At 40.7% G+C, this 23,468-nt stretch overlaps 1 pseudogene; it reads left to right on the top strand.

Moving 5' to 3' along the window:
* Window positions 1–6,231: 6,231 nt before the first annotated feature.
* Window positions 6,232–8,680, top strand: LOC149834402 (patatin-like protein 6 pseudogene; annotated as a pseudogene).
* The last annotated feature ends 14,788 nt before the right edge of the window (window positions 8,681–23,468 follow it).

Here is a 23,468-nt window from a genome sequence, read left to right as displayed (position 1 = left end):
TAAGTGGGAAGCTCGCTTTCTAGAAACACGATACTCGTCACTTTCGAAACTTAATGGATCTCCCACACTTCTATTATGCTTTTCACACACTTTATCTATTCTTCTTATATGTTTTCTCACTTTACTTTTCATATTTTTTTTATGTGTTTTCTCTCACATTTTTCGCTCACTTCCTTGTGCTTCTTCTAAATTGGCAATCATCATTTTTATATTTTGTTAAAAATTTAATTTTTACTTTAAAAATCATGAAATTTAATAATAATCCTTTTTATTTTAGTTTTTATTTGTGTTCCATTTCGATTCTCATTTTTTTTTACTCGATCCCCGCTTTCTATACATTTTAAAATGCATTGATTCTCACTTTCGCTTTCGGTATCGTTTCCCGCTTCCGCTTCAAAGTCTGGCAACCGTGGTCAGACCACACCATAGTTACACAGCACAGTCAAAATGTATTGGCATAAATGGTGGAACCAAAAACACCTCAGTTTGGTTAACAAAAAGGTACATTAACTTGACCATTGATTGCATGTGATATCTTGCATCTTTCATATCTCAATATCTTAAAAGAAGGTCTCATGGGCCCCACTCGCATCTGAGATCAACTCTTAGCTTGACAAGCAACAACAGCAAAGATACAACCCCAGTATTTAATATCCTGCGCCCCACCACTACTTTTTTCTAAGCTAATTGAGCCCTTCTAGGTGCATAAGGTAGAATCCACAATCACCAACTTGTATAAGTTTTTACTATTTAGCAGGAAACTCCAAAGGCACCAAACCAAAAATCAAAGGCTTTTTTTGGTTTTTCAAATGTGAATTTTCAGCAGAGAAAGGGAATTTTGGAAAATCCAGGATGTTTTTAAAGCTTAGTTGCACATAGACATAACCTTATTATTTATATCAATGGATGCTTTATTGTATTGGGGCATTGTTGACCAAGACTGACTGTCCAGCCTTTTAAATGGCAGACCTCCATATCAATGTCTCCAATCCATAGAATATTTTACTATATGTAGTCAGGGGTGTCAAAAGGTCGGGTTTGATTCGGACCCAGATGGAACCAGACTTGGACCCAATTTTTGGGTATGGTATCAGGTCCAGACCTAGATAAGATTCGAAACGAGGAGTTACGTAACAAGGTAGGCATTGCACCCATTGAAAATAAGATGAGAGAGAATCATTTACGGTGGTTTGGACATATTCGACGAAGGCCTAATGATACTCCAGTTACAAGGATGGAGAAATGGGAAAATATATTAGTTAAAAGAGGTCGGGGTAGGCCTAGGAAGACATGGATGGAGGTGATAGGAAAGGACATGAATGCTTTGAACCTCACCGAGGACATGGCATTGGATAGAAATGAATGGAGGAGAAGGATTCATGTGGAAGACCCATAATGATTTTCTTTGTTGGTTCATATCGCCGACCTCAATTGTTTTGGGATGAAGGCGTAGTTGTTGTTTGTTGTTGTATCAGGTCCACAAACCATACCCAGACTCGATAAGAACTACATGAACCAGACCGGGTAAAACCATATTTTTTATCAATTTTATATTGAAAAGTTATGGGTCTTAATTGGAACTCGGGTCAGGTTCGAGTATGGTATAAAATATCACAAACTATACCCGGGTCCGTGTATTAATTGGACCTTCGTGTCTGGACTTGGGTATTAATCGTGACTTCTTATTTATCACCATACCCGGACCCTATAGGGTTTGGTTCGGGTCAGATAAACCCAACCTGTTGACAACCCCATATGTAGTTGTTTGGAACTAGGGGTACTTATCTACTAAACTCGATTAATTAGTTCCCTAAACAAGTCTTGGTCCAAATCTACATATGCTTTAATGTCCAATTGGTGGGGGACCAACTAATCCTAGAAATTCCAGGAAAACTAAATGACTTTATCTAGTTCAGAAAGTTTTTCCTTTGAGGGGAAAAAGTTCAAAGGGTCATAGCTGTCCTCACGAATCCAGAGGTGGATCCTTGACTCTCAAGGATCATTGAATATCTCTACTCAACCAAGGCCCATACCATCCCCATGATTGGTTATGAATGAGTCCATTGTGTGTTAAATTCAGACGCTTAGTAGGACCAACCAAGAAACAAGAAAGGGATCTCTACGAATAAAGTGGTTGGATGAAAGGAGCACATTTTATTTTATTAATGTAGTTTTTTTTTTATGCTAAGCTTTTCAAGAGACAGAAATAAACATTACCTTGATAAAATAAGCCTGAGTTTGGTATTAATTAATAAAAGGTGAATTAAAAATTCCCAAGAAGATTTCATGGCATTCTTGAGATCCATGCCAAGAATCAGCAAAACTACCAAAGTGCCATCCATCATTGGAAGCCCTAGCATTTCTTTCGAACAATATTTTTGAATGTTTATAGTACCCCTCTTTGTAGGATAAGAATTTACAAACTTTTCTTGAAGTTGCATGAAACCTGTACAAGTTCACAAACTTGGTCTTTCTTTTTGAGAAAAATCGTTTAAGTGCTGTGTTTGGTGTGCAATCTAACATGACCAAGTTCATGAACTCGGTCCAACTTTTTGTGCCACTTATGCTTAAAGGGAAGCACCCATGATCGAAAACATTAATCAAATTTGCTCTTACACTAGTATATCAAAGCTGATTCAAAGGTAATTAGATAAACTGTATTAGATTGGAGAATAGTTTAAAGTAGGGAAACTTGGATAAGAAACATCCATCTGCAACCCCAAAAATACTCAAATCAACCAAGCTCTAATGTATCTCAATTAGGGGTGTCTATGGGTCGGTTTTGGCTCAGACCCGACCCGTACCAAGCCCTATAGGGTCAGGGTTTGGTGATAAACAAGGAGGCGTGATTAGAATCCGGGACAGAACAAAAGGGTCTGATTAATATATGGATCCAGGTATGGTTTGTGAAATTTCATACCAGACCCGGGCCCAACCCGAGCTTCGACTAAGATTCCAAAGTTTTCAACGTAAAAAAGATAAAGAATATTTTTTTGCCAGGTATGGTCTCCATCTGGTTCATGTAGTCCTTATAAGATCTGGGTATGGTTCTTCTTATGGTGGGTCTGATTGGACCCGGGTCTAGACCTGGTAGCATCATATCAAATGAGATCTGGGTTTGGTTCCACCTGAGTCCAAACCAAACCTGATCGGTTGACACCCCTAATCTCAACTGAGTCTTGGATAGATTGCTATAGCTAAAGCTGGTAAATGATATGAAGAAACCAAGCTTGGTTTGTTTAAGCTTAAACCTAGCTAAGGCCAAGCTTGTCATGAGCTTAAGCTCATTAGCTCACTCTCTGCAGGCTTAGCCAAGTTTAAGCTAGTTCGTTTAAAAACAAAAACCTCTTTTTTAGGTTTGATTAACAACGGTAAGCGACTCTACTAGCCATATCGCTTACGGACCAAATTAATACCTCAGCTAATTATTCCGCAATATGATTGATGACGCATATGCTACTTGGTACACCCAAAAGTTAAAATTTAATTTTAAAAATCAAGTTCTTACTAAATATTGCCTCATAATTTATCTATATGTGTCTACATTTGTGTTTTATGGGCACATTTTACAAAAAATCTCACATATGGGTTAAGTTGGATTTTCTCTGGTAGGGATGGCAGTGGACCCGGGTGGGGGACAAAGTCTCCACCCCCACCCTGTCTCAAAATAGTGCCCTCAATTGCCGCCTTCATCCTCGCACGGGTTTTGATTTTAACCTCCATTCCTGCCTCCATACCTGTTTCATGTCCTCCATCCCTGGTCCAAACAGGGCAAGACGGGACAGCCCCCGTTTTCTCTTGATCCATTGTCATCTTTAAAGAAGGATTGGGGACGGGGCAAAGCGGGGATCAGGAGGGCGACAGGGCGGGGGAAAGCGTAAGTCCATCCCTGCCTCCATCCCCACACAAGTTTTGATTTTAACCTCCATCCCCGCCTCCATCTATGTTTCATGTTCTCCATCCCGGGTCCAAACGAAGCCAGGCAGGGCGGGGACCTGTTTCCCCCAAGTCCATTGCCATCCCTATTCTCAGGCCTAATTGTAAGTAGGGATGCCAACCGATCGGGTTTGGTTAGGACTCAAGTGGAACCCTACTCAAACTTAGTTTTTTGATGCTGGTACTAGATACAGACCTGGATCCAATTGAACTCACTATAAAAGAAACCATACTCGAATTCTATAAGGATTACATGAACTAGGCTCGGATCATACCAGCTGAAATAATATTTTTTATCTTTTTACATTGAAATTTTGCCAATGTTAGTCTGAACTAAAGTCGGATATGAAATTTCATAAACTATACTCAGCTCCATATATTAATTGGACCCTTTGTATCTGACCCAGATCCTAATTGGACCTTCTTATTTATCACCAAACCCTAAACCTATAAGGTTTGGTATGGGTCAGGTACGAGTGAAACCCGACCCCTTGACACCCCCTAATTGTAGTGTGAGCCCCTCCCGCTAAAAGTACCAAATTAAGCAGCTGTTAAAGGGCAACGCGTTAGAAGGGTATGAGAACCGCTAAGCCCACCTGCAGCAACCAGGGCAGATATATTCACCAGGGAGTGGTATTTCCGTGATTACTAGGGGATCTGGTGGCGTTTGGGAAGATGGCGTGAACGGGGGCGTGTTGACAGCCGACAGGAAAGCCTGAGACGATGCTGCCCGTCTTCGCCTCACGATTCTGTCGCCACCTACCGCTGGAGTTTGGCGGTGACCCGACAAAATCTCTGATGCGATTCTGGCCGTCAGATCCCGCCCCACTAACCACGGTTACCCCCAGAATCGTCGGTGACCCGGGGACTCCCTAACCACGGTTTAGACTGGAGTCCTCCGTAGCGGGCGAGGAATTCGTCGACTCTGCGCGGCGATCTCACGATCCCACCCCGCGAGACCGGCGATTAGAAAGAGGCCTCTTTTAAATGATCGAATTACCCTTTTTCTTTTGGACCAAACTTTTTGTTTTTGTTTTTTTATCCCAAGGGGTTTACTAAAAACATAAAGTTGCAATTGTTACAGTCGGATATACGGCTTAAAATTGGGAACTATATTCGGATCAACCATGATCTGGCATGTATCCGATCCGTGTGCACAGTGGATCCCACATCCCAACTCTAAATTTGGATCTGGACCCAGACATGGATCCCCATTAGGGGCCCGACTAGGGCGTCCCATCCCATCCTCTTGAAATTTGAGACAGGTTCAAGACGGGACATATATGCAAACAAAGCTAAGGTACAAGCTAATAATCAACTATCCACGCAATTTCCCAATTTATCTCAGTTTTTTGGATAAGCTGGTGAGTTTAGAGTTTACACATCCCTAAATCTAGGGGTGGCAGTCGGGTCGGGTTGGCAGGACGTGTCCGTGGGTTGACGGGTCAGCATACCTCAACACGAACCCGACCCGTTTATTAAACGGGTAACCCGACACAACACGATTAACCTGTTTAATAAACGGGTTGGGTCGGGTAAACAGGTTGGCGGGTTAGCGGGCGGGTTGGCGGGTTGGGTTCGGGTAAACGGGTTGGCGGGTCGGGTTTGAGTAAACAAGTAAACAGGTTGGTGGGTCGGGTTTGAGTAAACAAGTAAACGGGTTGGCGGGCGGGTTGGTGGGTCGGGTTTTGGTAAATGAGTTGACCCATCCGCCTAACCCGTTTATTAAACGGGTCAGCCGGGTTGATGGGTTGGCATACCCCTAACACGAACCAGACCCGTTTAATAAACGGGTTAGGTGGGTCGACCCGTTTACGACATGAACCTGTTTAAGCCAAACCCGAACATGGCTAAGAAGCGGGTTGGCGGGTCGTGTCAGATTTTGCCACCCTTACCTAAATCCTAATCATTGTTTTACCGCTCGTTTGCACAGCTAAAAGATAGTGACGAAATTACCCCCCTTTTATCTCGCAGTTAATCCCCCGGCTGTGGTGCTGCAGGACTCCGCGCCTGAAAATGGGATTTCGAGGGGCATTATGAAAAAGGACATGCTTGAACCTCCGGATGAACTCGCCGACGAGAAATCCATATAATCGCCACGTCGCCACCCCTGTACGGTCTACCACACGTGCAATCCTCCTCCCCTCCACCGTATAAAGCAGCCACCCACGTCCCTCCTTCCATCCCGCACTCCCAACTCCCTCCAAATTCTACAGAGAGAGAGAGAGAGGCTCGTCTCGAATACAGACAAGTAGCCCACTCGAGCTGCATTGTTTCCCTTCGCTCTCAGAGAGAATGGCCGCGAGTCTCCTAGAGTCGGGCTGCAACGCCGACAAGCTGAGCTACGAGATCTTCTCCATACTGGAGAGCAAGTTCCTGTTCGGCCTCGCCGGAGATTCTCCTGCTGCAGCAAAGCTCTCCCCTGATGCCGACGCTGTCGACCGCTTTGGCCGCGGCAAGGTCTGCGTCCTCTCCATCGACGGCGGCAGTGCCCCCGGAGGCGTCGTCTCCGGCAAGGCTCTCGCCTACCTCGAGGCCGCACTCCGGCGGAAGACCCGCGACCCCGACGCCCGAATTGCCGACTATGTCGACATCGCGGCCGGGTCGGGCGTAGGCGGCGTCCTGGCCTCCATGATCTTCACTCGGTCCGGAGACTCCGGCCGGCCGCTATTCCGCGCGGAGGACACGTGGAAGTTCCTCGTGGACCGCGCGCGGGACCTCTTCCCCTCGCGCTCGGGGGTTTTCCGGCGGCTCGTCGGCAAATTGGCCGCGTCTCGGTTCGACCGAGTCTTCGGGCGCCTCTTCGGAGAGTCGACTCTCCGGGACACGATCAAACCGGTGCTGATCCCCTGCTACGACCTCTCGAGCTCGGCGCCATTCCTCTTCTCGCGGGCGGACGCGATGGAGACGGACAGCTACGATTTCAAGATCGGGGACGTCTGCCGCGCCGCTGCGGCCGATCCTTCGGTCAGTAGGCCGGTGGAGCTCCGGTCCGTGGACGGACGGACGAGGTGCGTCGGCGTCGGCGGTGGGGTCGTGATGAACAACCCGACGGCCGCGGCAGTCACGCACGTGCTGAACAACAAGCAGGAGTTCCCTCTCGTCGAGGGGGTGGAGGACCTCATCGTGCTGTCGCTAGGTGCCGGAGATTCCGTCTCCGTCCAAGATTCCGGAAATCGTACTCCGATGCCGGGAGCGTCCCAGCTGATGAAGATTGCCAGCGACGGTGTTTCCGACGTGGTAAATTCCTGAACGCCCTTTTGCACTAAGAAAATGCTTTTGCACTAACAAATTGCCCAGGGGAGACTGGTGGGTGAATGGTGAATGACGTGGAGTGCCTGAAGCGTGCATAAAATAACCAAAATGCACTTATCATAAAGATTTATGTTCAAAACGCACCACGCATTTCTTTCACGCTTCTGAAACTCTCTGAGAATTTCGTTTAAAAAAATCTTATTTATTTTTTCAAATATTTCGTTTCTCGCTTCAGAATTCACGCGTCTCTGCATTTTTTCTTCTTTCTCTTGTTGCAGTTTATCCTACATTACCCTTTCAGTTTCACAAATCTCAAATATTCCCCTTCTTTCCCTCCCTCCCTCGTTCGCCTTCAGCTTTTTTACTTGTCTTGACCAAGGTTGGCTTTTTCAATTTTCTTCGCGACCCTTTCGAATTGTGACATCTTAAAGGCACTTCAATGCTCCCGAAAGAAGAAAAAAAAGTAGAAGCTTGTTTACTTTCTTCTTCTTTCAATTCTTTTGACCAAGTACAAGGAATTCAGATTCTAAAGGGTAATGCCGAGACTGTCGATGTCTTCCTTAAATTTGCCTCTCCTTTTTTTGAAGGTGGCAGAAATGTCCATAAATGAGAAAAAATTACTTTGAAGCAGAAAATATTTTGTAAATGAAAAAAAGTTGCATTATATTATGAGGGGTGCTTAAGTCATTCTCTTATCAACATTCGCCCAGTCTACTTCAGGCAGAGTGTTTCTTTGTATTTGGTGAATCATAGTGAAAGTTCTACATGACGAAAACGGCCTTTTAGTTATTTAAAATTCGGTTGGTGAATTTGTCGTTTTGTACTATTTGATCATTTTATTATATATGGGACCTTTGTTTTTTGCGAATACTATTCATTAGAATAAATATTTGCCTAATAATTCATCGCTCTCCCGCTTCATTTCAGGTTGATCAAGCTGTATCAATGGCGTTCGGTCTCAACAGAGCGACGAACTACGTCCGAGTTCAGGTACTGAATCTCCCCAACCTTCCCAAAACACCCCCATTCTCATCCAAACTACACGGAACTCTGCACCATCGACCCTATTCATAAGCGAGGGGCATTTACGTCATTTTCTGAAACTCCGTCTCTCTCCCCATCTCAGGGCAACTGTCTCGGGCACGCGAAGCTCTCCGGCGACGTCCCGCCGACTCCGGCGAACATGAAGAAGGTGGCGGAGCTCGCCGACGAGGTTCTAGCGCAGCGGAACGTGGAGTCGGTGCTTTTCCGCGGCCGGAAGGTCACCGGGAGGACCAACGCTGACGTGCTCGACTGGTTCGCCGACGAGCTCGTGAAGGAGAACAACCGGCGGAAGTCAAGGGTGTTCCCCACCGTCGTCTTCAAGCAGACCTCGCCGGCCAGGACGTCTTCGGCCACGACGGTCTCCTCTTGCTGATGGAAGAAGCCAAAGTTTTATTTTTCATCTTCATTTTTATTTTTTTTTAAATCTATCGCCAAGTGATTGCCTTAATTTGAAAATGTTGCGGTTATGCCATCTTATCGCATGGCACCTTGTATAGAACAGAGGGGCTAGCGGCGGGATGGTACTTTCGTTATTTTTCTCGTTATTAGGAGTTTTTGTTTACCCTTTTTTTTCGTTCCGATCGTTGCCACCGCTTGTGACGGATCCCATTCGCCGTCCGAGCCGAGCTGATCGGAATTTCCGCCGGATAAGACCATATTGTAATGTACTGATGTGTATAAGTAGATGTACTTACGTTAACGTGGACTACTCGGTTGCATCTTTTGCATATTTCCATGGACAAAATATTTTAGTTAGTGGGACTTATTTTTCAAGCATAAATTGAATCAAGATATGGTTTGAGTCTTTGGCCATAAAAATGAGCACGGCTACCCGGCTAGGCTTGGTGATCGTAGAAGAATAGTGAAACGGATCCCATCATTCGAAATAGGATGGGTTTCATCATACATTCAATCCTAGCCATCCAGCAGAACCATTTAGCTATTGATTGGATGGTTAGGATTAAATGTATTATGGAACCCATCATGTTTCCAATGATGGGATCCGTGTTCGAACAATAGAACCCGATATCAAGTTCCCATCATGTCATTCTGTTTGTTGCATAGTGATAAAAAGGTACAAAATGGTACAAGATGTCCAGTTTACAGCCTTTTCTTCTTCTTTTTTAATTTGTGTGTGGTGGGATTTCCAAAGCTCTTGAAATTCTCATTTTATCGAAAAAAAAAAACTTCTGGCACGTTAGATAAATGTAAGAAGAATATTGAAATTTAAGATAAATAAATGTAAAATAAAACTTCCTTTGAGTTTGACTTTGATATAAAAAAAATTGTGTTAGATAAAAAATGAGATATTTTGGAAAATACCATGATAAATTAAATCCTAAAAGGCCTACGCTGATATCGCATTTTTTTGCCGTGATATCTTCAAAATGTCATCAGTTTTTGTCACAGTCTAGTTGTACAAAAGAAGGGGCAGACATGGAATTGTATCAGTACAGCTGTTTGGGGTTTATTCTTCAAACTCACATCTGGATCAGGTTATCGTTTCTCCCAATGGAAAGAACCGAAATCTGATGGCCTTTCGGCTGTCCTATCTAGGGCTGGTAAACGAGAGCCCAGCTTGAAGTGTTCAAGCTTGGTGGCTCATTATTGTGATGAGCCAAGCTGAGTTGGAGCTCATAATGAGCTTGAGTTAATTGAGCCGAGTTTGAGTGGGCTTGTTTGTAGAAAAAATACATTTGTTTAGAGCGTGAAGAAATAAAATTACATAAAAAATACATGTAAGATATATCTAAAATATATATTTTTAATACCTAATGAGCTTATGCGAGTGGAGCCGAGCTTATTGTTCATATTCAGCTTGCCAGCTTATTTTAGGAGTTTAAACGAGCTGTTTACGAGCCGAACATGAGTCAAAACACTAGCAGCTTTGGCTTGTTTCCCAGCCTTAGTCCTATCAGTCATGATACCTTACCTTGATGTTGGTGGTTGGGTCTTTGTCGGATTGATTCTAGATCATCGATTTTTGTGGAAGCAAGGGTTGAGATTCGATCATAAGTGCCTGACTTGTCTATATGCGGACAACGTGTAAGTGCTGCGGATTCGAGTCTAGCCCATTGCTATGGGTCCGAGTCAAACGTGTTTCAGAACTAAGGAAACCAAGCTGCCAACCAAGACTCTCCCTATAGTCTTTGTCGGGTCTGTACGAGTAAGACCCATAAGGGTTTTGAGTAAGGAGTGTTGGCATAAGCTGGCCTGTGGGCTAGCCTAGTTGAGCCAAGCTAACCAAAAACCAAACAAGAAGCTTGGTTTATAAATGTGGGCGACCTAGGTGGCTCAACTTGAACCAAGACTCGGGTCAAACTGCACCCTTAGACAAAGGGCATGACCAAACACCAGTAGAAGAGCCAAGCACCAGAGAGTACTGTTGGATTCACATAGAAAAAGAAGAGAAGATTGTTTCTAGCTTGTGCATGTGGGAATGTGGTCCAAAGGAGTAGGTTGGATGTGGGCACAAGAGTTAACACTTGAGACAGACCCACCGGCCATGCTTTCTTTCTTATGCATATAGGGATACTTGATTTTTATTGTAACGTAAAAATGGCATCTTTGCCGAACAATATCCCCCAGAACTTTATCGAGTTGATCTCATACAGAGACTACACATACAGGTAGGACAGTGTCTGAGATTAATCTACAGCTGTGTTTGGATATAAAACTATAAAAATCAGAAAGATTACTAAAAAAACTCTTATTGTGAAATATGTATGATTCTTAAATGACTTGCTTATCGTAGCATTACTATGTTCTTAACTTCTCTTTCATCTAAATTTAAAAAAAAAAAAAAGACTAGCATCTCCGTGACCATTTTAAAAAATTAAATATACTGATATTTTTCTGGGAAAATCTATTCTTAATTTATTGCAAGATTTCATTTGCCGAGAAAATCCTGACAACGAGATTCGCTACTGTTGTACTTGTTAGCCATGATTATAGTACAAATGTCCGAGAAACCCCAAAACTTATAGAGCCACTTTGATGGTGGAGTTGATAGAAAGAACCAACCAAGCAAGCAAAAAAATATACTTTGCCAATATGTGCATATTTGCATGTCGAACACACAAAACTTTTGAAAGACAACTTTACTCACAAAATTCTTTATACAAACATGCAGCAACACAGGAGTTCACCATTGTTGAAACTATTTTAAAAAGAATTACAAGAACCAACAATTACAAAATATATAGAGAGAGAGAGAGAGAGAGATTTGCATATAGATAAACGAGAACTAATCCCCACAGGACAGCACTTTAAGTGTGCAGAAATTATAAGAAAATCTTAGGATTTATGTTAACACTATCTACATCCCTTATTATCTTCGGTTAAAATTCTGCATTTGGATTACTCTTAATGATAGACAGGTCCGCTGGAAGGGCGTTCCTCAAGCTACCAAAGACAAAATATGAAGCTAAATTATCTAAAAATAACTGAAAATATTAGAGATAACTAAGAATACTATTATCTACAAAAGTTGATAAATAGTATAAAATAACAAAAACTAGAGTTTAATCTTCTCAATTATGATAAGCTTTTCAATGTTGATAAACTTCCTAATTCCAATAGGCTTGCTAATTTTGAATATGTATTATATATACAGATTCAATACACTCATGAATGTCATCAAGCTGAGAGGATGACATGAGTTCAAAACCCAAGAGTGCACATCATTTGCCAAGAGACCAAAGTTGGGTGTACTCCCTAGTAGGAGAGGGGGGCCTGGGGTTTTTACAACAATGAACTCGCAAGTGAGGTGGGTTTCCCTGGTTATCCAAAAAAACAAATCAAATAAAATCTAAGATCTATATAAAAATCCAAATACAAAAAAAACATTTGAATACAGGCACTATAGATCCATATCTCTAGATCTTCAATCCCGATCTGCATCACAACCTTACCCTCAACCTCCTCACAGTTAGCAAAAACCTTGAAAAAGAAAAAGAAAAATAAGGTCCTTTCAAAATGTTAGCAACAAAAACAAATCACTCTTTCAAGATAAATGTTTATGACATGAAAACATTTTACTTAAAACCGCTTTCCATAAAACTCCAATATGGGTCCAATCACCATGTCTCTGTTTGAAAAACCATTAAGTATTTTACTTAACAAAGATAGTCTGTCAATTCTGTCCTACTTTTTTGTTTTTTTGTATGGTAGGCCAAGGAAAAAAGACCCCGATCACCGACTGCACATTGGCAGGCTTTCGAATGATAAAAACGGATGAGGTCCCCCCTCCCCATTGGGGAGTATACACAATTCACCCTTGTGGCAAGAGAGACTTGGGTTTCGAATCATGATGGTCCTATGTCAAGTGACAAACCAGGCATAGCCCTTGTGAGCCTAATTTTACCAACTAATCAGGCTATCACAAGATATTTTTGAATAAGTACAGTAGGCCATGCGGCTAGGTCTTTGATCCTGTGGGCGGTTTCTCCATATAAATATAAAAAAATTGATATGAATCTGATATTATGACCTGTATCTTGGCTTAATGTCCTTTTATCTTTTTTTTTTTGGACAAACCGGAGGATAATTGCCCTGTGGGATTCCAGCATGAGACCCCTCAGTTACAATGGTGTGATTTTACCATCCAGCTATCTCATTTGACCCTGGATCCTTTCATAGCTTTTTCTTTCTTTTTTTTGGAAAGGCAAGCTGGGGTTAGGCACATTTGATAGAAATGTTTTTTAACAATTTGACTTACGGAAGTCATTTTGCTCCACTCTTGTTAGAGCTTTGCCTGCTAGTAGGGGTTGGAATATCCCTATACACCTAAAGTTTGGCAACTTAGGCTTGTCTTCCCATTATCATCCAATGATCAACACAGCATCTTACTGTCCCACTTCTTATGCAATGCTGCTGTTTGTTATCAACTCTTCAAATGGAAAGTGCTGTAGAGTTAACTTTTTTACCAGCTGCAATTAACATGCAAGAATATTACTGTCACGGGCATATTTTTTTTAATAGGCCAGCGCAGCACGATGATCCTTCCTTACCACTGCAAGCCTACTTATCGCTCGTTTGCCAGTCGCAAAAGCTTGTAATCAGAGTGCAAGAGATCAAGAAATAATAGAGGGAGAAGAATTGCAATCACAATGAGGGTGAACAAAAGAACGCTCAACGCATTTGATTCATTCATAACTTTTTCGGCAAGTTATTACAGTTCAAGTATACGGGCTGCCCCTTCAAAGTATTGATTCACCTAAACCGGATAGCTTACATCAAACTCAACAAAAGCAAAACAAACTCTAAACGCAACTTTACAATGTAAGTCACAAGAAAACAATTACAGTTGTACATTCTAGAAATAAAAAGTTGATGAGAGAACCATAACTTATGGTCCCTTTATATATATATATATATATATATATATGTGTGTGTGTGTGTGTGTGTATGTGTGTGTGTGTGTGTGAACTAGAAGATATGAGCATTTTCAACACTTTTTTTGCAAATCCAACCATGTGGATGTGCTTGGCTTGCTGAATTTGCTAGGAATCAACCATTGGATCATGTATTTTCAATGAAAAAAATGATTTTTGAATGCTTGAATATTTATGAAGATTATGAGCCATTGATTTTAAAGCTTTAAAAAAATCTCGTTTATGCAACAAAATCGGATGATTCAAGAGCGGATTCTTATAAAACCAAGCATGCAGATCACATATGTACGGCTAGATTCAAGACAAAAGAACAAAAAATCCATGAAAATCATGTTTCACACATTAGTTTTCATATTTCTAGTTCTCATATTCTAGTGATTATATATGTGTGAAAATTAGTTTCTCGCTCCTAACCTTTCATAAAGTGTGGTTACTGTTGATTTTTTGTGTTCCAACCTGTTTTTTGTAAATCCCAAGGGGTTTGGCATAGTGGAAGGGGCCTTGGACACTTAGACAGGTGGTTAGGGATCTATTATCATAAGTGTCAAACCCCTTGCATTAATAAGGGAAAGGAATAAGTCCTTGTTCAGCCAAAGCCGCGGATTCTCTGGGGGTCAAGGAGAGTGGGACATGTTTACACAGTCAGGAAGGCACCATAAGTGCAGCAGGCTGAGCCAGCGTGACTGGGTCTCTAATCCCAATGGTGTTTCCCATCCTTCATTGAAGAAAAAAAAACTATGATTGGTAAATCTAACCACACACATGTTCAGGATGATCCATTTGCTAGAAATCAACTATTGGATTGTGTTTTTTTTATTAAAAAATATGATTTGATAAATTTTTAAATGTATGAAAATTATGAGTCATCGATTTTTAACGCCCTACAAAAGTTTTCTCATGTGTCATAATCAGATGATCCAAAAGCCTATTGTCTAGTGTGGGTGTGGGTGTGGGTGTGGGTGACACCATATATGGATGGAGGAGCGCATCAATGAAGGGGCCCTTTGGATGTGGCCACAGTTCAACTTATTTATTTGTGCTAGGAGTCAAATATGGTGAATAGATCAGGTACTCAAATTGTAGTTACCTTATAATGCTAAGAAAAACAATAGTCATTTGAGCTAGAGAGTGTTAATAGGCATTCTTCAAGTGGCACATTGGCTCACCAACTTTTCTAATACCTGAAGTTTGAGCATGTACTGTTATCTATCAAGTTGAGAAATCATCTAAACTTTTTAAAGTGGTGCTTCCCATTTAGTAAAGTTGAAAGCTTCTGCACTACAACAAAGCAGTAGATTAGCGACGACCACATTCCGTCGCTAACAGGCGTAGCGACGGATTAGCGACGACAAGGCGACGGTATGCTTACGTCGCGAATTTTTTGACGCTAACTGGCGACGGAATAAATTCGTCGCCAGGTCCGTCGCTAATTGCGACGGACTAACGAGCGCTGTATTTCATCGCCAATCCACCGGTACTAAACGGCGACCATGGCTTGGAGACGGATTTACGTCCGTCGCTAGATTTATATGAATAGGGACGGATGGTTCCGTCGCTAATCCGTCGCAAACATGAAAAAAAATTAAAAAAATTTATTTGAAAATTAAATATCGAGAACGGTACAATTTATATTTCCTTTACGATTTATATTTCCTGTAAATAAAAAACAAACCACACAAAAAAATCCATATAAAAGAAATCTACAATAATTAATCGTTCCACCTTAAAATTAACAAGTTTAATTATTTACAATTCAACAATTACAATTAGGAAACATAAAAAAATAGAACTTCTTCAACACAGTTCTCTAATCATCGCCAAGATTTTGTGTGTCTTCTTGTTCATTGCCTTTATCTGTCCCTTCAGCTCCGCTACGCTGATTATCGCTAGCAGCCTACACAAGAAAAGAACAGTCAGTATTGATAAACAAAATATAATGAAATAAATTACACACTATATGTGATTCTATCATGTGCTCATGTATGTTCTAAGGCAATAAAAAAGCTCTATATGTGATTCTATCATGCTCATATGTGTTCTAAGGCAGACAAAAAGTTATATATGTGATTCTATCATGCTCATATGTGTGCTAAGGCAGTAAAAAAAATGAATATGTGATTATAGCATGTTCATATGTGTTCTAAGGCAACTAGAAAAACTCTATATGTGATTCTACCATGCTCAGATGTGCTTTAAGGCAAACAAAAAGCTATATATGTGATTCGATCATGCTCGTATGTGTGCTTAGGCAGTCAAAAAAATGAATATGTGATTATAGCATGCTCATATGTGCTCTAAGGCAGGAAAAGCAAAAAAATTTATATGTGATTCTATCATAAATGATATATGTTCTAAGGCAGTAAAAAAACTCTATATGTGATTTTGGCATGCTCATATGTGTTTTAAGGTAGTCAAAAAACTGAATATGTGATTATAACATGTTCATATGTGCTCTAAGGCAATAAAAAAACTCTATATGTGATTCTATCATGCTTATATGTGCTCTAAGGCAGGCAAAAAGTTATATATGTGATTCTATCATGCTCATGTGTGTGCTAAGGCAGTCAAAAAACTGAATATGTGATTATACCTGAGGACCTGCAATCGAAGATCCTCTATTCAGCACAATACTGGTGATCTCATCTTGGAGAAAGGGGGCGACGGTGTCATGGAAGTAGTCATTCATTGTGTCCTTAATGATCTGGTGTACATCAACACCAGAAAGAATAGGCTGCTGCTTGGAGTTTATGTCGGCGAAAGTAGCCTGTGAGCCGTAACTGGAAGAAGCAATAACTGGTGAAGTGTTCAGATTACTCCCAAACCCGAACACGCAACCTTTTTTGGGTTCACCTGCTGCAGTCACCCATGCTGCAGGATCAAATGATGGATGCTGAGTAGCGTCATTGTCATATCGCTCTACCATATGTTGCTCATATGCCTCCTACAAAATAATGTTTAAAGTATGCATTAATAATTAATGATAACATTATGATAACTTGCATATTGCAATGATTATTAATAGAATAAATACACATCGTCGTTGTTCTCGCCTTCTCTGATACGAAGACTATCGTGGTCTTCTGTTTATGTGTTTCAACAAACACATCCTTGTATGGTACATTGTCTCCTTTTTCTGCTTCCTGCGAAGTTAAATGAAAAGATTTAGTACACAAGTTTGCAACAATACTTATAAAATTAATATTATATATTGATGAGTTACCATTTTCTTCAGGTGGCGCCCAAATGTCTTAGATCCACCTGTGTGTAGATGGGCTTCGGGCATCTTTGCTCGATTTTGTGCAGCCTTCGCAGAGCAATTTCTAAATGCATCTTCCGCCCACTTATCGCACATTTTATCCCAGTAATCTCTCCTGATAGTAATAGGGTCATGGCCCTTCCACAGTAGTGGATCATCTACTACGCCAGATGCTTTTTTTGCTGCAGTCTTCATAGTGTGCAACATGTCTGCAAATCGATTGGCAGCCACCTTCTGTCACACCTTCTTTGCATCATTTTCTTCCACCATAGTTGCGAAGCGATTCGAAGCCTACAAATATTTTCAGAAAGTTAGTAGACATTACTTAAAAAAATTAAATATGAAACACATTAACTATGAGGAACAATTGTATACCGTGAATGAGGACCACAATCTTTCTAACACCTCCTTTGGGTACTCTTTCCATTGAGCAACTGGTCCTGGTAGATGTTGAAGAAGTGAATTCTTAATCTCCCGTACTACTTCTTGTGGCTCAAACCTCGTGCTGCACATGAATTGCTACACAGTAAATATCAATATAAAATATTTATAAGATATGAAATAATTGAAAACAAAATACTTACGGTCGATTATCGATATACACTATTCGAATGAGTCTTCTTGTGCCAGACTGAGAAGACCCCGCTTCCTGTGTTGGCTCCTGACTTGTGTGATCAACTGGTGTAGGTAGGTCGTGTATAGGCAAAACATCATCTGTAAAAAAATATGTTAGAAGTTCTCAGAATGTGCATTTGAACTAATCAAGCATCCAATTAGTTAATCAATATACCTATCACAGGAGCCCGTGAAGATGAAGGTTGGGCCTGGCTACTACTGGATGAGCAACCACTGTAACCTCCACGAACCATATTCTAATAAATAACATATGTCATACAATACAGTCAAATAATTCACATTAAGTATTACAATACATTCAAGTCATTCGCGTCAAGTATTACAATAATTCAAATCATTCATATCAGGTACTGCAATGCATTCAAGTCATTCACATCAAGCATTGCAATGCATTCAAATCATTCGCATCAAGTATTACAATGCATTCAAATAATTCAAATCATTCATATCAAGTATTGCAATAATTCAAATCATTCGTTGCATAAATTATAATACATTCAAATAATTTAAATCATTCACATCAAGTATTGCAATGCATTCAAATCATTCGTATCAAGTAATACAATACATTCAAATCATTCACATCAAGTATTACAATGCATTCAAATAATTTGTATTAAGTATCACAATACATTCAAATAAATTTTTCAATCATTCACATCAAGTGTTGCAATACAACTCATGCATTCGCATCAAGTATTACAATACATTTAAATAATTCAAATCATTCACATCAAGTATTGCAATGCATTTGTATCAAGTATTACAATACATTCAAATAAAATTTTTAATCATTCACATCAAGTATTGCAATACAACTCACATCAAGTACTGCAATGTATTTAAATAGAGGTTTGTAGTACAAGATTTTGCTCACTAGCTTGAGAATTCTTCCTCGTCACTAGTTTGACTTTCTTCTTCTTCTTCTTCTTCTTCTTTTTCTTTTTCTTCATTGTTTGCCCATCCACTTGGTACATCATTTGGATCACATTCCTCTATGAATGTTTCATCGGCCAATGGAGATATGACATGCATATCATGCGCAACATCGTAACCATAAGAGAAGTCATAGACATCATCTGATTGATAGTAATCGTTGTCTTCAGCTAACCCATCTTCCTGTAACTGATCATACTCGGGGTATAGTTTGGATTTCACCTTACAAACTGCCCACCATTTATTTCTATCTGACTTTTTTATACAAGGATATAAAGTATAATAAACTTGTTGAGCTTGTGAGGCTAATATGAATGATTCATATGTTCCAAACCTGAATTTATGATTCACCTCCACAATGCTTGAAGCTTTATCGAGTCTTATTGCAGTTGGATCAAACCAATGACACTTGAATAAAGTTACCCTGTTATTTATGCCTAAGTAAGTCAACTCCATTATTTCCTCTATAACATTGTAGTAATCATGTTCATTTTCACTGTAGCTGCTATCCTTGACATACACGCCACTATTTATCGTTGATTTGTTTATACCGTAATCTTTTGTATGGAATCGATAACCATTTACGATGTACCCGTTGTAGCATTGTACAACTTTGGTTGGACCATTTTCTAAATCACATATTCCTTGATCTTTAACATCACCATGGTGAACCTACGCACAGACATAAACAATGATTGTGATCACGATCAATTAAGTAACTTAGTGTTGTTTATAAGTACAAAATTTATGTTAGCTTCTTTACCAACTGTTTCAACCACTCCACAAACTTAGTTTCACGTTCTTTTTGTATGAAACTTTCTTTGATCTCGTGCTACCATTGCCTCTTGTCTTTAGCTTGAACCGAGGATGCCCACATGACGGGCATGATATGTTGTTTTCCTGCTTCTTGAAATACAACATGCAGTGATTTGGACAAGCATCAATCCTTTTGTAACCCATACCTAGAGCGTTGACCATGACTTTCGCACGATAGAAATTTTGTGGCAATTTCTTATCTTTGGGCAACATACTTTTCACAATCATGCACAAACAATCAAAACATGATTGACTCAAATTATACTCGGACTTCAAATTTATTAGTTGAAGAACTGCAGACAAGATAGTGTGACTCTCGCAACCGTTCCAAAGTGGCTCATCAGCATCTCTAAGTAAATCATAAAATCTACTAGCTGCATCGTTTGGTGATTCTTCATCTACGGCAGTTCTTACATCACTAGAACTCATAGCAAAACCCAGTTTTGTTCCTGCGACATCAAATATCGTGCACCACATTCACTCGTGCATTAAAATCGTTTCTAAATTCTTCTCCATGAAACGTCCAGTTCTGATAATCACTCACAAAACCCTTCCTGTATAGGTGATGTCTAACGCTATGAAGTTCTACAAATTGATTATTCTTACAAATCTTGCAGGGACACCTAATCTGACCTGTGAGATCCATTGTACTAACACTTGCCGTTGCAAATTCAATAAAACTGTCAACACCATCCATATATTCATGCGATAACTCATTGTCCACTATCCTCCGGGTGGCGGGGCCTGCGGACGGTGGGACCGGCGAACGGTGGGAGCAGCGAAAGAAGAAAAGGAAAAGGTGTTTGGGATTAGGGTTATTCGAAACTTAGCGACGGAATTAATCCGTCGCTAAGCCCACGTAAAACAAATTTACGAAACCCGCGATGAACTGTCCTCCGTCGCCACGTCCGTCGCTAAGTAGCGACGGACTTGAGTTTGTCGCAAGAGTCGTCGGCAAATCGTGTGGTCGTAACGACAAAATAGTATGTCACAAACTCCGTCGCTAAATAGCGACGGGCTGGACGACGGACTATAGTCCATCGCTGGTTTCGTATGCTTCATTGATTATAGCGACAAATGTTTGTCGCTCGGTAATCCGTCTCTAATGAGCGACGAAAATATTCTGTCGCTACCGTCCGTCGCTAACAATGTGTTTTCTTGTAGTGCTGCTTCAATCTACTAGCAAGTGTTGCCTGGTGGTTAGAGTGGGAATAGTTATAGCTAGCTAGAGTCTAGAAAGTAGGGATCTGTAGAATTCATCGTGCTCCATCATCCCATGCTTCAAGATTTTTTTTATGACGAGGAACCCTCACTGAGAACTGGGTTACTTGATGGGCTTGCCGGTAAACCCGGACAGGGTCACCAACACCCAAGCCCTTCCAAATTCCACCAGTTAAAGGCACCCACACACACCCTGGCTTCAAGATTAACATCATTCTTGTGCAATATGTGACTCGGATTTTGCTCATTCTTAAGCTCTTTTTGAGCTTGAATTGCTTACCATACAAGGTTATTGGAGCAAACCCTAAATGTAGTAAAATAGTCTCACTGGATTAGAATGCCACAAGATTCATAAACCTAAGCAGGTTTAATTCGGGCTTTTGTACCAATTCAGATAAGGTGATCCATCTAGGTTAGACTGTCTATTCAATCCATAATCTGTGGTCCATGCAAGGATGTGTACTGCAATTGATGAACACAAATCACAAGTACATATGCACCGACCTTTCCTTGAATGGAGAGGGAAAATCCATGAAGTATGATTGGTGTTATACTTTTCATGGAAGCATAAGAAAGGCAATTTGAAGAAAGAAAGAGCTTATCCTTTCTTTATTTGCATTATCACTCTTTTAACATATTTTTACTTATTTGAAGTCTTTTATATCATCTTTCTTTATGGCATGGTAACCGCTCTGCTTTTATTTGAAATTAAAGCCAATGCTACAATCAAAACATAAGGTGGTTCAATGGCCTAGAGCATCCCACTTCCTTCATGTAGAAAAATAAATAAATAAGTAAAATAAAGACTATGAGGTCCCTGACTTCAGAGGCAGGGAACCACCGGTCCCTTGTTTTCCAAAAATCTAAATTAATGGTGGATCTAATTTAACATAACACGAATGACACGTCTCTTTTAGGAGGGGAGGTTATCGAACGTAGCATCCAATTGAAATTTCAAAAATGCCCATGAGGTTCTTCTCTTGGACGATGTAGTATTTGTTGAAAAGTGAAAGCTAGGGATTGCCAAGGAAGACCAACATTAGGGTACATTTGGTTCGATCACATGAGATTCACTTCCTTATACACTTTAGAAAATGAATGGCATTAATTTTTTTTTGTTTGCAAATGCAACCAAACTTAAAAAGCACCCTCATGAGAAAGTGAATCTTATTTGTCTTTGCAAATGAGTCATTTTAAAAAGTGAATCTCATTTGTGTGAGAACTCAAATCTCATGAGATTTAGAAAGTAAATCTCATTTTCACAATACCCACAAGCAACCAAACGTATAAGGACCTTTTTTGGATGAACCATGTTCAATTATTGGTCTACTACTACAATGAGAAATGAGCTGGCCGACCTAACAAATGGATTACTTTGGTCTACTAAGCCAACCTTTTTGGCTTGTTTGAGAAAAAAACCAAGACTTGCTAGGTATGAGGTCCAATTTGTCCCTATGTTAGAACTTACCATTATGTAGTGTAGACCATGAAGTGTTGGTGCTAGGTCCGTTGCAGACAAAAAAACACTCAAACTAGGGTCCAAACCCCTAAAATGTGCCACTTTTTGGCCTTACTTGGCCAGGCTTGAACTCCACACAAAGAGCATCATGGGAATCATACTATAAGACATGCAAATGGCTATTGATATTGAAAAGTAGGGGTGGCAATCGGGTCCGGTTGGCGGGTCAGCATACCTCAACCCGAACCTGACCCGTTTATTAAACGGGTCGGCTGTGGCAAACACGAACCCGACCCGTTTATTAAACGGGTAACCCAACACGACCCGCCAACCCGCTTAATAAACGGGTTGGGTCGGGTAAACGGGTTGGCGGGTTAGCGGGTCGGGTTGGTGGGTTGACCCACCCGCCTAACCCGTTTATTAAATGGGTCAGCCGGGTTGGTGGGTTGGCATACCCCTAATTAACACGAACCCGGCCCGTTTAATAAACGGGTTATAGGCGGGTCGACCCATTTATTAAACGGGTTCATTTTTGCCAAACCCGAACCCGCCTAGGCGGGTTGGCGGGTCGGGTTAGCGGGTCGTGTCAGGTTTTGCCACCCCTATTGAAAAGAAAGGAACCATAATTCATTCTTGCCTAAAATCATTGCGCCCTTGCTTTCATTTTGAAAGCCTCACATGATAACTACGTTTTTGTCAATTATAAAATTAGGTGCATTAACTTAATCATTCAGCTGAAAGATGAACGTTTTGGTGCTTTGATTCTGCCCAAATCTAAAAAAAATAAGCATGGACCACTGCAACCAACAAAAACTTGCTTAAACTCTTGTGGGGAAAGAGATGACCCCAGAAAATATGCCTTGGGATCCTGAGAAGTTGACTGATAGTGGCTTCAAATCAAGCTTTGCAGAGAGTCCAAATGGCCTTTAGAAGCTTCCATTGGTAGGGCCTTGCATGATTAGTCAAGAGTCAGGACCAGATGGATTCTTGCATGACTTTGTCAAGCTGGCCAAGTGGAAAGACCCATTGCAGCCTTGATGGACTACTAGACTCTCTGTGAGGTCAATTGAATATATCACTATTATTGGGGGGTTGCTAATTCCTTTAGTGGTGAAACAACATTTTCAGGAATTCAAGATAGCGATGATAGTGTTTTGGGAGTCTTGTCATGGGCCAAACCTATTGCTTCCACCTCCAACACTGTTTGGATGGCAACCAAAGCCTGCCTACCAGTACTTTTTTATTTCATGAAAATGAAATGTGAATGAAGCTAACACTCTTATTCTACCTACTTCTCACTAGTTTTCTGTAAGTAAAGAGAAATTTATAGGATTGGATTAACGCTGGGAATGATTGGACTTTTTATTTCTTTTTCATGTGTTTCAGTGGTTGTCCAAGTTCACACTTTATTATTTGTGCCTTTGATGCATATCCCTCTTCCTCATCTTTTTTCTGTCATGTTTCATTCCATATGTTGTATATTTTATCTTTATGTTGACCATTTATTATGCCT

The sequence above is a fragment of the Nuphar pumila genome, chromosome 6, assembly GCF_984573655.1.
Source record: "Nuphar pumila chromosome 6, dmNupPumi1.hap1.1, whole genome shotgun sequence".
In the NCBI taxonomy this organism is placed as follows: Eukaryota; Viridiplantae; Streptophyta; class Magnoliopsida; order Nymphaeales; family Nymphaeaceae; genus Nuphar; species Nuphar pumila.
Note: the sequence above shows the minus strand (reverse complement) of the source record. Positions and strands in the feature narration are given on the sequence as shown.